The following is a 7,500-nucleotide window of genomic DNA, read 5'->3' as shown; positions in this document are numbered from 1 at the left end:
TGTTGTAAGCGCGCAGATGGGAAACGATAAAGTCAAGACTATCTATTTTCAATCCTATGACTCGTCTGTCTGTCTGTTTTCTTTGTTTTGTCTGTTTCTTGTTTGTGCACACACCCGCCTGCACAGACATGTATCCACGTCTCACACATTCTCTGTCTGTCTGTCTCTGTCTCTCTCTCTCTCTCTCTATGTTGGCACACGCGTGCCAGTGCGCATGTCCCTTTGTGTGTGTGTGTGTGTGTGTGTGTGTGTGTGTGCCGTCAGTGTGTGTGTGCATGTGTGCCGGCGTGCGTGCGCCAGTGCGTGCCGTGCGTGTTTGTGAGGACGTTCTGGGTATGGAAGAATGCTTTCTTGTGTGTGTGTGTGTGTGTGTGTGTATGCTCGTCAGTTTGATATGTATGTGTTTGTGTGTGTGTGTGTGTGTGTGTGTGTCTGTGTGTGCATGTGTATAATAATATACATCTGTGTGTGTGTGTGTGTGTGTGTGTGTGTGTGTGTGTCTGCATGTGAGAGAGAGAGAGAGGATGTTCTGGATATGGGGAAAGCTATCTTTTTACCCCTCCTTTTTGTTGTTGTTGTTGTCGTTGTTGTCAGGCCTTGAGGTGACAAGGGAAATAAACAAGGGTTTTCAATCCAGTCTTTAATGGTGTCAGTACTCTCCCTTGTTGCGTCCGCTCGTACAAACTTTAGCAGGTTTCAAAGATATATATATATATATGTATATATATATGTGTGTGTGTGTGTGTGTGTGTGTGTGTGTGTGTGTGTGTGTATAAAGAGAGAGAGAGAGAGAGAGAGAGAGAGAGAGAGAGAAGTCCTCCTCTCTCTTTCTAGTTCTGATTACCGAGCAAGGCAAGGGAGATCACTGGGGTGTGGGCTAAAAATAGTTTTCGGTCGCCCTCAGTGTCCGGACGATCTTTAGACGTTGTTGCAACGTATCATCACTTCGGTATATGATTTTGAAGAAAGTTAATTTTCTAAACTATGTTTAAACCGAACGTAAGTCATTACCTTCGCTTCCAAGATATTTGTTAATTTTCTAAAATGAAAAGTAAATCTATGAAATATGTTTCACAGTTTCTTTTTTTCTTTTCTTTTTTCCTTTTTTAAGAATACAGCACTTTTATGAATTTAGGAACCAAAACACCAAGGAGAAACAGTGGCACAGAGAAGACGGCATATTTATAAACTTTATCCAGTTAATTTTCTGTACTGCTCAAACGGTGCATATACTAAAATTGGAACGATACAGAAAAGTTTAGCATGGCCACGCTTCGCTAAGGATGACACGCAAATTCGTGAAGCGTTCCGTATTTTTTTCCTCATTTGTTATTTTCTTTCTTTTTTGTTGTTGATATATTGTCAGTGAATCTATTTCAACCCAGACTCTTTCTTAAAATAAAACATAATAATGATGTAATGGTACAAGTAGCTTTTTTCCTGCCTTGTTATTATCATTTAGAAGACACTAAAGATTAAAAGTCAAAATTGAAAACGGCACACACAACACACACACACACTTATACACGCACACACACACACTTATTACACACACACACACACACACACTACACACACATGCCGTGTATACACTACACACACAAGTGTTTATTAAAAAAAAAAAAAAAAAAAAAAAAAAAATCAGTCGCCTTGGGTGGTGTGTGTGTGTGTGTTGGGGGGGGCCGGGGGGAGGGGGGGAGTGACCATTAATTAACACCCACTTGTCAGTTTGATTTACGATCCATTTCGGGACTGACGAGACGGTTTGGGGAAAAAAACAACTGGTGCTGATGTGTTGTAAGCGCGCACCTGGGAAACGATAAAGTCAAGACTATCTATTTTCAGTCCTATGACTCGTCTGTCTGTCTGTTTTGTCTGTTTTGTCTGTTTCTTGTTTGTGCACACACCCGCCTGCACAGACATGTATCCACGCCTCACACATCAGTTCTCTGTCTGTCTGTCTGTCTGTCCGACTGTCTGCCTCTCTCTGTCTCTGTCTCTCTCTCTATGTTGGCACACGCGAGCCAGTGCGCGCGCGCGTGTGTGTGTGTGTGTGCGTGCGTGCGCCAGTGCGTGCCGTGCGTGTTTGTGAGGACGTTCTGGGTATGGAGAATGCTTTCTTGTGTGTGTGTGTGTGTGTGTGTGTGTGTATGCGCGTCAGTTTGATATATGTGTGTGTGTGTATGTGCATGTGTATAATAATATACATCTGTGTGTGTGTGTGTGTGTGTGTGTGTGTGTGTGTGTGCATGTGAGAGAGAGAGAGAGGATGTTCTGGATATGGGGAAAGCTATCTTTTTACCCCTCCTTTTTGTTGTTGTTGTTGTCGTTGTTGTCAGGCCTTGAGGTGACAAGGGAAATAAACAAGGGTTTTCAATCCAGTCTTTAATGGTGTCAGTACTCTCCCTTGTTGCGTCCGCTCATACAAACTTTAGCAGGTTTCAAAGATATATATATATGTATATATATATATATATATATATATATTTGTGTGTGTGTGTGTGTATGTGTGTGTGTGTGTGTGTGTGTGTGTGTGTGTGTGTGTGTATAAAGAAAGAGAGAGAGAGAGAGAGAAGTCCTCTCTCTGGTGCTTATTACCGAGCAAGGCAAGGGAGATCACTGGGGTGTGGGCTAAAAATAGTTTTCGGTCGCCCTCAGTGTCCGGACGATCTTTTGACGTTGTTGCAACGTATCATCACTTCGGTATATGATTTTGAAGAAAGTTAATTTTCTAAACTATGTTTAAACCGAACGCAAGTCATTACCTTCGCTTCCAAGATATTTGTTAATTTTCTAAAATGAAAAGTAAATCTATGAAATATGTCTGTGTTCACAGTTTCTTTTCTTTTCTTTTTTTTTTTTAAGAATAAAACATTTTTATGAATTTACGAACCAAAACACCAAGGAGAAACAGTGGCACAGAGAAGACGGCATATTTATAAACTTTATCCAGTGGTTTGTTTGTACTGCTCAAACAGTGCATATACTAAAATTGGAACGATACAGAGAAGATTAGCATGGCCACCTGCGCTAAGGATGACACGCAAATTCGTGAAGCGTTCCATATTTTTTTCCTCATTTGTTATTTTCTTTCTTTGTTGTTGTTGACATATTGTCAGTGAATCTATTTCAACCCAGATTCTGCCTTAAAATAAAACATAATAATGATGTAAAGGTACAAGTAGCTTTTTTCCTGCTTTGTTATTATCATTTAGAAGACACTAAAGATTAAAAGTCAAAATTGAAACGGCACACACAAACACACACCTCTACACGCACACACACACACACACACACGCACATACACACACATGTGTATACACCACACACACAAGTGTTTATTTAAAAAAAACAAAACAAAATCAGTTGCCTTGGGTGGGGTGGGGTGGGGGTGGGGGGTTGGGGGGGTGGGGGTGGGGGTGGGGGTGGGGGGTTGAGTGACCATTAATTAACACCCACTTGTCAGTTTGATTTACGATCCATTTCGGGACTGACGAGACGGTTTGGGGAAAAAAACCAACAACTGATGCTGATGTGTTGTAAGCGCGCACATGGGAAACGATAAAGTCAAGACTATCTATTTTCAGTCCTATGACTCGTCTGTCTGTCTGTTTTGTCTGTTTTGTCTGTTTCTTGTTTGTGCACACACCCGCCTGCACATACATGTATCCACGTCTCACACATCAGTTCTCCGACTGTCTGCCTCTCTCTGTCTCTGTCTCTCTCTCTATGTTGGCACACGCGAGCCAGTGCGCGCGCGCGTGTGTGTGTGTGTGTGCGTGCGTGCGCCAGTGCGTGCCGTGCGTGTTTGTGAGGACGTTCTGGGTATGGAGAATGCTTTCTTGTGTGTGTGTGTGTATGCGCGTCAGTTTGATATATATGTGTGTGTGTGTATGTGCATGTGTATAATAATATACATCTGTGTGTGTGTGTGTGTGTGTGTGTGTGTGTGTGTGTGCATGTGAGAGAGAGAGAGAGGATGTTCTGGATATGGGGAAAGCTATCTTTTTAAACCTCCTTTTTGTTGTTGTTGTTGTTGTCAGGCCTTGAGGTGACAAGGGAAATAAACAATGGTTTTCAATCCAGTCTTTAATGGTGTCAGTACTCTCCCTTGTTGCGTCCGCTCGTACAAACTTTAGCAGGTTTCAAAGATATATATATATATATATCTATATATATATTTGTGTGTGTGTGTGTGTGTGTGTGTGTGTGTGTGTGTGTGTGTGTGTGTGTATAAAGAAAGAGAGAGAGAGAGAAGTCCTCCTCTCTCTGGTGCTTATTACCGAGCAAGGCAAGGGAAATCACTGGGGTGTGGGCTAAAAATAGTTTTCGGTCGCCCTCAGTGTCCGGACGATCTTTAGACGTTGTTGCAACGTATCTTCACTTTGGTTTCTGATTTTGAAGAAAGTTAATTTTCTAAACTATGTTTAAACCGAACGTAAGTCATTACCTTCGCTTCCAAGATATTTGTTAATTTTCTAAAATGAAAAGTAAATCTGTGAAATATGTCTATGTTCACAGGTTTTTTTTTTTATTATTATTTATTTTTAAGAATAAAACATTTTTATGAATTTACGAACCAAAACACCAAGGAGAAACAGTGGCACAGAGAAGACGGCATATTTATAAACATTATCCAGTAACATGCTCGTACTGTTGAAACAGTGCATATACTAAAATTGGAACGATACAGAGAAGATTAGCATGGCCACCTGCGCTAAGGATGACACGCAAATTCGTGAAGCGTTCCATATTTTTTTCCTCATTTGTTATTTTCTTTCTTTTTTGTTGTTGATATATTGTCAGTGAATCTATTTCAACCCAGACTCTTTCTTAAAATAAAACATAATAATGATGTAAAGGTACAAGTAGCTTTTTTCCTGCTTTGTTATTATCATTTAGAAGACACTAAAGATTAAAAGTCCAAATTGAAAACGCACACACAAACACACACACACTTATACAAGCACAAGCACACACACACACACTTATTACACACACACACACACACATACACACACATGTGTATACACCACACACACACACACACACACATGTGTACACACGCGCACACACACACACACACACACACACACACACACACATATGTATATATATATATACACACACACAAGCACACACACACACATATACATGCACACACACACACGTGTGTATACACCACACACACACACATATCCGTTTCTCTTCCTTTTATCTCCCCCTGTTATCTCTCATCTCTTTCCACCTTCTCTTATCTCTTTCTCTCTTTCTCTCTCTTTCTCTCTTATCCATCTGTCAATGTGTGTGTGTGTGTGTGTGTGTGTGTGTGTGTGTGTGTGTGTTCGTTCTTTAGTTTAACGTTTTTTCACTGTAAGTGATATTAGACGAAGTGTGTGTGTGTGTGTGTGTGTGTGTGTGTGTGTGTGTGTGTGTGTGTGTGTGTGTGTGTGTGTGTGTGTGTGTGTGTGTGTGTGTGTGTTCTTTATCATATTCCTTCTGAAGGACTTCTTTCTGTTTTGTTTTTTTCTTCTTTCTTTCTCCGCTTTCCATTATATCTATCTATCTATCTATCTATTTATCTATCTATCTATCTATTTATCTATCTATCTATCTATCTATCTATCTATCTATATCTATCTATCTATATATATATATATATATGTGTGTGTGTGTGTGTGTGTGTGTGTGTGTGTGTGTTATTGCAATTGTGTAACTGATCTAGATTAGCAAGGACAGACTGGAAGAATGGGCCATGCCTAAAATCTTAATCCTTGAATAAAAAACGTTCTGTCTGTCTGTCTGTCTGTCGTTCTCTTTCCACAGAACCAACATTCGCTCGTGAAGGTATTTGTATTTGTATTTCTCTTTTTATCACAACAGATTTCTCTGTGTGAAATTCGGGCTGCTCTCCCCAGGAAGAGCGCATCGCTACACTACAGCGCCACCCCTTTTTTGTGTATTTTTTTCTGCATGCAGTTTTATTTGTTTTTCCTATTGAAGTGGATTTTTCTACAGAATTTTGCCAGGAACAACCCTTTTGTTGCCGTGGGTTCTTTTACGTGCGCTAAATGCATGCTGTACACGGGACCTCAGTTTATCGTCTCATCCGAATGACTAGCGTCCAGACCACCACTCGAGGTCTAGTGGAGGGGGAGCAAATATCGGCGGCTGAACCGTGATTCGAACCAGCGCGCTCAGATTCTCTCGCTTCCCAAGCGGAACCTCTAGGCCATCACTCCATAAGGTGAGAAACACTCGTGTGCTCAGACGTGTATAAGATGCAATCACACCACTCTCTGTCTGTCTGTCTCTCCCTCTGTCTCTCTGTCTCTGTCTCTGTCTCTGTCTCTCTCTCTCTCTGTCTCTCTCACTCACACACACACACACACACACACACACACACACACACACACACACACACACACACACACACACACACACGCAAAGACGATTAAGAGCTCAAGGAATGAAAGACAATCTTCTCACCTGACCCAAACATGGCTGCGCTGGTTTAGTCTGGCACCTTTGTGCTATGACACACTACGAGCGTCAAAAACAGAAAATTGCTTTCGATTTTTCTTTCTTTTTTCTTCTTGTACTTCTTCTTATTCTTCTTCTACTGCTACTTTTTTCTTTTAAAGAGAAAGTGCTGGATTATATCAATGTTTGCAAGGGATACTTACATGTCTGTCTGAGTGTGTATGTGTGCGTGCCTGAAATCTATTTCAATGACACAGGAAACGAATGATGAGCTCCCAGTGGCAGCCGTCGAGTCAGTCGGCTCTACCCAGGTAGGCAGCCTGTTGTGCAAATGACCCCGTGTTTGTAAAAACGCTTAGAGCGTGGTCCCCAAACCGAGGATAGACGCTATATAAGTATCCATATCAATCAATCAATCATTAATTAAATTTCTCAAGTTTACATTTTTCTGCGGCTTTCACGGACTGTAACGATAAATTTAAAATTGCTAACTCAAAATAATTCTAGACAGTTTTCGCAGTAATTGGTCTGCGCTGGAAACAAACTTCACAGGCTGTGTTCAGACAACAAGCTCATCGAAGATCTGTTGTATTGTATTGTATTGTATTGTATTGTATTGTATTGTATTGTATTGTATTGTATTGTATTGTATTGTGTTCTATTCTATCATATGGCATCGCATTGCATTATGTTCTATTATATCATGTTCTACAGCATTGCATTGCGTTCTGTTCTGCTCTATTCTATTCTATGGCATCGCATTTGCATTGCATTCTGTTTTGTTCTATTCCACGGTATTGCATTGCATTCTGTTCTGTTATATCGTGTTCTGTGGTATGGAATTGCATTGCATTCTGTTATATTATATCGTGTTCTGTGGTGTCACATTGCATTCTGTTCATATTCTATGGTGTTGTATTTCATTCTGTTCTGTTCTATTACATCATATTCTATGGCATTGCATTGCATTCTGTTCTAATCTAATCTATGTATTGCATTGCATTCTGTTCTGTTCTA

General features: G+C 40.6%; 1 protein-coding gene and 3 non-coding genes across 6 annotated transcripts in view; all 4 read left to right on the top strand.

Annotated features, from left to right (window-relative positions):
• Positions 1-7,500, top strand: part of LOC143295155 (regulator of G-protein signaling 22-like) — a 147,579-nt gene that overhangs the window by 36,526 nt on the left and 103,553 nt on the right. The gene's annotated exons all lie outside the window — the stretch shown is intronic.
• On the top strand, positions 1,210-1,318 carry LOC143295555 (U6 spliceosomal RNA). The gene has a single exon (XR_013057040.1). It is a non-coding gene; the product is annotated as a U6 spliceosomal RNA (small nuclear RNA).
• Positions 2,964-3,071, top strand: LOC143295552 (U6 spliceosomal RNA). Its single transcript, XR_013057037.1, has one exon. It is a non-coding gene; the product is annotated as a U6 spliceosomal RNA (small nuclear RNA).
• LOC143295553 (U6 spliceosomal RNA) lies at positions 4,651-4,758 on the top strand. Its single transcript, XR_013057038.1, has one exon. It is a non-coding gene; the product is annotated as a U6 spliceosomal RNA (small nuclear RNA).

Source organism: Babylonia areolata, chromosome 20 (genome assembly GCF_041734735.1).
Source record: "Babylonia areolata isolate BAREFJ2019XMU chromosome 20, ASM4173473v1, whole genome shotgun sequence".
NCBI classification, from domain to species: domain Eukaryota; kingdom Metazoa; phylum Mollusca; class Gastropoda; order Neogastropoda; family Buccinidae; genus Babylonia; species Babylonia areolata.
This window is presented reverse-complemented; position numbering and strand designations above follow the sequence as displayed.